Source organism: Fulmarus glacialis, unplaced genomic scaffold (assembly GCF_000690835.1).
Source record: "Fulmarus glacialis isolate BGI_N327 unplaced genomic scaffold, ASM69083v1 scaffold4541, whole genome shotgun sequence".
In the NCBI taxonomy this organism is placed as follows: Eukaryota; Metazoa; Chordata; class Aves; order Procellariiformes; family Procellariidae; genus Fulmarus; species Fulmarus glacialis.
The window spans coordinates 26,233-32,232 of record NW_009190723.1 but is presented as its reverse complement, the minus strand read 5'-3'; positions in this window follow the sequence as shown (position 1 = coordinate 32,232).

Below are 6,000 nucleotides of genomic sequence, written 5' to 3'. Positions count from 1 at the left end.
GAATGTCAGGTAGTACAGATTAATAAAAACCAACAGCACATACAGCAGATTATTAAAAACCAACAACAGATACATGTCTTCTAGGAGAAAAGCCATTTTATCTGCCTGTTCCTAGTAAGTACAGGAAGATGTTTCATGGTCACCGTATTAGGATTGAATAATGTTTGGCTATATTAATCTGAAGTGCACAGCAGGGAATAAGGTAATTTTTCCATCCTTCTGATTATATGTAAAAATTTTATATGAGCTTTTTGTGGATTTGATTGCAGCAACTTGGGATGTTTCCCAATTTGCTCCTCTCCCAGGACAGTTTTTCTGGATCAGCTGCTAGCGAGCCCTGGTGGAACACATGGTATTAAATATTTGTTGCTTTAACATTTTAAACAACCTAGAAAGAGGAGGTCACACTCTCCTGGCACGTGGCCCGTGTGCCATGCCTTCGTTGTCTCAGAGGTCCTCCGTTAATATCTGCTGCAGCGGAGGAGCAAGGAGCGAGATGGTCCTACAGCACCGTGTTGGCTCACAGGGACACACGTGCAAACATAAATCCATGCTTTCCTTCCCCGGCGCTCTCCTGTTGACACCACCTTTCAGTTTGGTTAAGGCAATGACATGTTGGCTAAGAACGGCCTCACCCACCCTCGAAATGGCAGCGCACGTAAGTCACTTTGTTACTTAAAGTCTGTATTGCTTTATTAGAGGAGGTGCTGCAAAGTACTTGAAAATAATGTTGGCTGCTGTGAACTGCGGTGCCCGATCAATGAGGGACATGACAGTCAATTACCCTTCCACTTTCTGATTGTCCCCAGCAATCAGCCCGGATCAATACCTTCAATCTCAATTAATAGCAGATATCAAATCTGAAATAATATGTTTCATTGTTTTGGAAGTACTATCACATTGCGTACAGGCGGCCACCGCATTTATTTAACCATTCATTTCACTTCCATCTGGTCCAATCTGGCCGGGCGATGTGCTGTCCAAATGGCTCGCGCGCATCCTTTCAGCACGAGTGCCTGGCCAGGAGCAGTTCAGCCTGAGCGGAGGGGAGCAGCAGGACTGCATCTCATTGCCCCGGGGCTTCCTTAGTGCAGAATTAGCTACCTGAGAGAGGCTGTGTTGGAAAATAAGGAGGGGAGGAAAAAAAAAAGAAAGTTTAGGCCACTGCAGCAGGGCAAAAGCATGAAAATCAGGAGGGGAACTCAGGCGCTGAAGCAAGGAAGATCATTCATAAGGTGCTGCTCCGTGGGGGCAGCCGGGAGATGGGCTGCGGTGGGACCGCCGCAGCCCTTGCTGTTGTCCCAACCAGGCGGCTTCTCCGTCCCTTGCCACCCCTCGTGTCACCCAGTTACCATTCAAGCAGTGACGGCCCCTCGGCGTGCGCTCGCAGAGAGCTCGGCTTCGCGGGAGGGAGGGTGGTGGAGGAGCGGGAGGTTGCGCCTGCCTTTGTTTCAGGAGACTTAGCAAAGTTTCCAAATATTTGAAGAAGCGCCGTGCCAGGAGCTCCTTCAGAGTTTCCTTTAAAGATGCCAGTTCGCACAGGCTTTTGTAATTGAGAAGGATCATTTACATTTGTAATGGTTTAAACAAAAAAACATACACACCGATAGGGGTGTGATGAGCCAGGGCCCTGCTGCGGCAGCGGCGGCAGGGACAGGACTGACTGGGATGGAAACCGTCTGGAGCAGGGGAGAGCTTCTCTGCACTCCTGCCCTCCCATCCCAAAGCCTTGTGGGGTTTGATTTTGGTGTTCCCCGAGCATCCCTGCAACCACGGGCTGCATGGCATCTCCCTGCCATTGGCACCCATAGGTGCCTGGGCCCCCCCACCATGCCAGATGTATTCTCTTGGTGGCCCTTCAACACCAGTCATATAAGCTCCTCCATGGGATGGCCATGGTGGCCAGAAATGCCCGTGCTGACTTCTGGGGCATTGCTGCCAAGTACATGCAGGCAGCTTGGCTGTGACACCAAAGGTCTCTTGCATGTAGCAATTGCCCCCCATGGGTGAATCCCAACCCCACAACTTGCCACCGTGGTGCTGCCAGCTCCTGCAAGCTTCACTGCAGGTAACTGGCTTCTTTAAAGCACCATGTCCTGGGGTCAGATGGCCAAGGCTCTTGGCCTCCCCTTAAAAAGACTTGGGAGGGGTGGTGAAAATAGGAAGGGTATCTGCTGCATCCTTCGAGTCATGGAGAAAAAGCTGGCACACGTAAACTCAGGAGCTCAGGGTGTAGACAGCAAAAACCCCGCTCTCTTAAAAATGATTTACTATTAGGGTTGGCTGTAACAGGTCTGAGCTGCGGGTCCCATCACCCTGAGGTGACACCCTCAGCTCCCTGCAGCATCCAGAAGCCCCACCAGACATCTCAGGATGCACTGCATGAGCGAACACCGCGAACCCAGGCCAGGACCATGGCTGGCTGCTTGTATGGAAAGGAGGGGAGAAATATTCAGTTAATCCATTCAGCAGAGGGGCTGAGCACGGCACAGCTCCAGCACGTCCTGGGGAGGACCGGGCTGGGCGATGCTGCTCCCAGCCGTGCAAGTAGGATACTCCCGATGCCCCTTTGGCTTCTCCCACCCTGCTCCTTACAATCCCTAAATAAAAATATCCAAGGCAAGCAACCTCCCAGGGAAATTCTCACGCCCCAGGGTGTTCCTTCAGCCCTTGCAGCCCCGGCTCCTGTCCTTGCAGCATCCTGCCCTGCTCTTATCGGGGCACTGGACGCAGGCTACCATTTTTAGAGGACAACCTAATGAAATAGATCCTGATTAGCTGGCCGTGAGTTACTTCGTTTCCGTGTCCGCATGCAACGGAGGCAGGAGCGCAGTCGAAAGATAATGGAGATAAAGCATTAGCCCTACGATCGCAGCATGGCGAGGAGCCAAGGCGCTCCCTTTTTGTTAATACACAATACTTGTTATAAGATTGAATATCCATTTGGGGGCAGAATTCACCTACTTTCCTTTGCGCACTCCCCTCTGAAAGCATTGTAATGTTTTACTTATTGGCATTTTATTTTGATGAATAGGCTGCAATTGGTGCAAAAATATCCTGAATGGCATTAGGAGACTCAGCCATGTGACCATTGGCCCATTTGCACTAAGTACCATCAGTCAAAGTTCGTATTACTTATAGGATGCTTAAGCCAGCGTATTTTCCTAACAGGCACGGTCCTCTGAGGGTAGCGCTAAGCGTGCTGGGGACTTCTTTGAAGTAGCATAAAGGGTAATTATTCCCCAAAGTCCTATTTGAAAAACACCCTTAAAAACTAAGTTTTGTGCCTTTGGAGAAAAAAAAACAACGCTCCTGCCTGTGTGGTAGCTGGCTGCTCATCAGAGCAGTGCCTGGAGAGCTCAGGGCAGCACTGGCTGCCGAGCTGGGCTTGGAGCAGCATGGGGAGGAGAGATGTCCTGTCTCTGCTCCCTGTCTGGACTGAAATGCAGGTATTGGAGGGTAAAAAAAGGGAAGAAAAAAGGACCTTGGAGAAATGTGGGTCAAGCACAAGAGGCTGCTTTTATTTGTTGTATTTTATGTAACGGGCAGCGATAAGACAGGTCACGGTGCCTAGGAAAAGCAGCCCTCAATCGGCAGTGGCAGAAACAAAACCTCTGAGCTCAGGTGGATTTCTGGAACCTGTTACAGCCACGAAATACCTTCCCTGCTGACAAGCTGCCCCAGTACCAGGCTACCCCTTACCAAAGCCCTTTTCCTACCAGAAGCCCCGGCAAATGCAGGTCCCTGGGGTGGTCCGCATGAGTACCCCTTGGTGGGTGTTTTGGGGTGCTCATCGCTGTGCTGTGCAAGGTGGAGGGGTCTGCCTGGCACCGTGGAGCAGGCAGCAACCGGAGGGATGCTGAAGTTGTAACCACGTTAAAAAACGTTCATGCAACATGGCCGGCTGCCCCCCAGCACTGCCCATGCCCTGGCACCGCTGCTGCCCGGCAGCACAGCAGGTTATTAACACTGTCAGCTAACGATGGCGGTTTAACACAGCAGCAGGGAAAAATCCCACTGCTGGCCCCAGTCGCCAAAGCCTCCTTGTGCTGTGGGGCAGGAAAAGGGCATCACCACCCCTCGCGTGTAGGGGTTTTGCCCGTTTCTTCCAGAATTGCTCCCAATCTTGTCAGTGCCGTAGGGAAGCGGCGGAAACGCAGCCCGCTTTTCCTCTCTGACTGCAGAAATGCAGTTGATATGCTGCCGTTTACTTTCCAAGAGTTAAGACCCAGCCAAGGCCCTGTCTGAGCACCGAAAATGCATATTGCTGGGAGAAGAGGGCGAAAGGCAGCTACTCGGTTCAGCCCAAGAGAAGGAAGGAGACACTTGCAGTACATGAAGAGGCCCCCTCCGTGGTTTACTATTTCTAATTACAATTAATTAGAAGTTGTAGCATGCTCCACCCCATGCTTTCTGTGTGGCTTTGGGCAAAACGGTTGCCAAAAGTTTTTTTCCCAGAGCGTTTCACTTACGGTGTCAGAGACGTCACCGACGCGATGGAGCTTTGCTAGCGACGTGTTACGTGGCACTTTGTGACGAGGATGCTGCTTTGCCCCGGTGTGGACACCAAGTGCTTCTCCCACATGCTACCAGGAGCGCAGACCCTCGGGAAGGCACCCTGTCCCATCCCCGAGGAGCAATGCCTGGGCGGCACAGCCAGCCCCCGCCCCAGCTGCAAACCTGCCCAGCCACGACAGCTTCTCCCCTGTTCCTACAGCTTGTTTTAAGCTTTGTGTGTGCTCAAAGAAACACCCAAGTCTAGTAAAAAGTTATACCATGACTATTTTTAACGTGCAGCTATGCTCAGAACCCCCCCAGAAATCAAAGACTTTCTGAATTTGCCAGCAACAGTTAAAGAAATCCATTTCCTTACTGCTGTTCATAATTTAGACAGCCTCCCCTCTCTTATTTGCACTGTTTATACATGAATTCCTGCAGCATTATGTGCCTTGTGTAAGCAGGAAAAGTCCAGTCCAGACACGGCTCCATGACAGCTCCCCCTGACTAATAGCAGAATTATCCTTACATAAGTCCTTTCTCTTCCTTGGCATTTTTATTCCCACCAGGAAGGGTGCTTCCCTGCACGCCCCGGCGGGGCGAGAGCAGCTCAGCCCGGGCGCTGCAGCGGAGCAGACGGGCCCCATGCTTTATGTTGCAGTGCCATCTTATGGCAGCTCTAGTGCCAGCCTTTCACAGGAGATGCATTTTCTTTCAACTCTTTGCAGGTATTTTCTTGCTGAGCTGTTAAGGTTTTAGATTTATAACACACACACCCCCCCCAAAAAAAAAAAAAAAAAAATTCCAAAGATTAAATAAGTTTTTAATTACCAAAAGCTCTATGTCCAAAACTTAAGAGCCTTCAAAGGAAGCTCCAGGATGGAGCGCAAGCAGCAAAGAAATAATTTATTTTCTCAGAAGATGATCGGCTTTCCAGTCCAGGCTGCTGCTATATAAATGGTAACACTATACAAACATGTGTCTCCCATATTACAGACCATCTCTAATGGCTCCTTTATTTCACTAGAGAGAAAAAAATAAGATAAAAAACGTACTTAAATCTGGAAGCCATTGCAGGCTTCGAACAGTAAAACTATTGCAAATGTTGAACGTCCCCTCGCACCTCCTCACGGCGCTGAGAAGTTTCCAGCAGTAAAAGCCTGGGGGGTACCGAACGCCAAGAGCAACCCCTGCTCCGACCGGCACCCTTGGATGCGCAGCGGGAGCACCTCTTGTCTGGGCGGCCGGGGATGGCTCCTTTGCAGAGGAGGAGAAGCAGAATGAGACACTGAAACTAGACGCTGCTCCCTGTCTTGTGGCGTGTCAGCAAGCCGATTAGGTCAAAAGACCTTTCTTCAAGGCTTCAGCTCACCCTGTGCTTGCAGGAGGATCAGAGGGAGGCCTAATCCCAAAGATTAAGGCCTGGATGCGAGCGGCAGAGGGAAGCTTTCTGCTCCTTGGAGCAGCAGCACACACAGCATGGCTTGGAGGGGATTCTGCTTT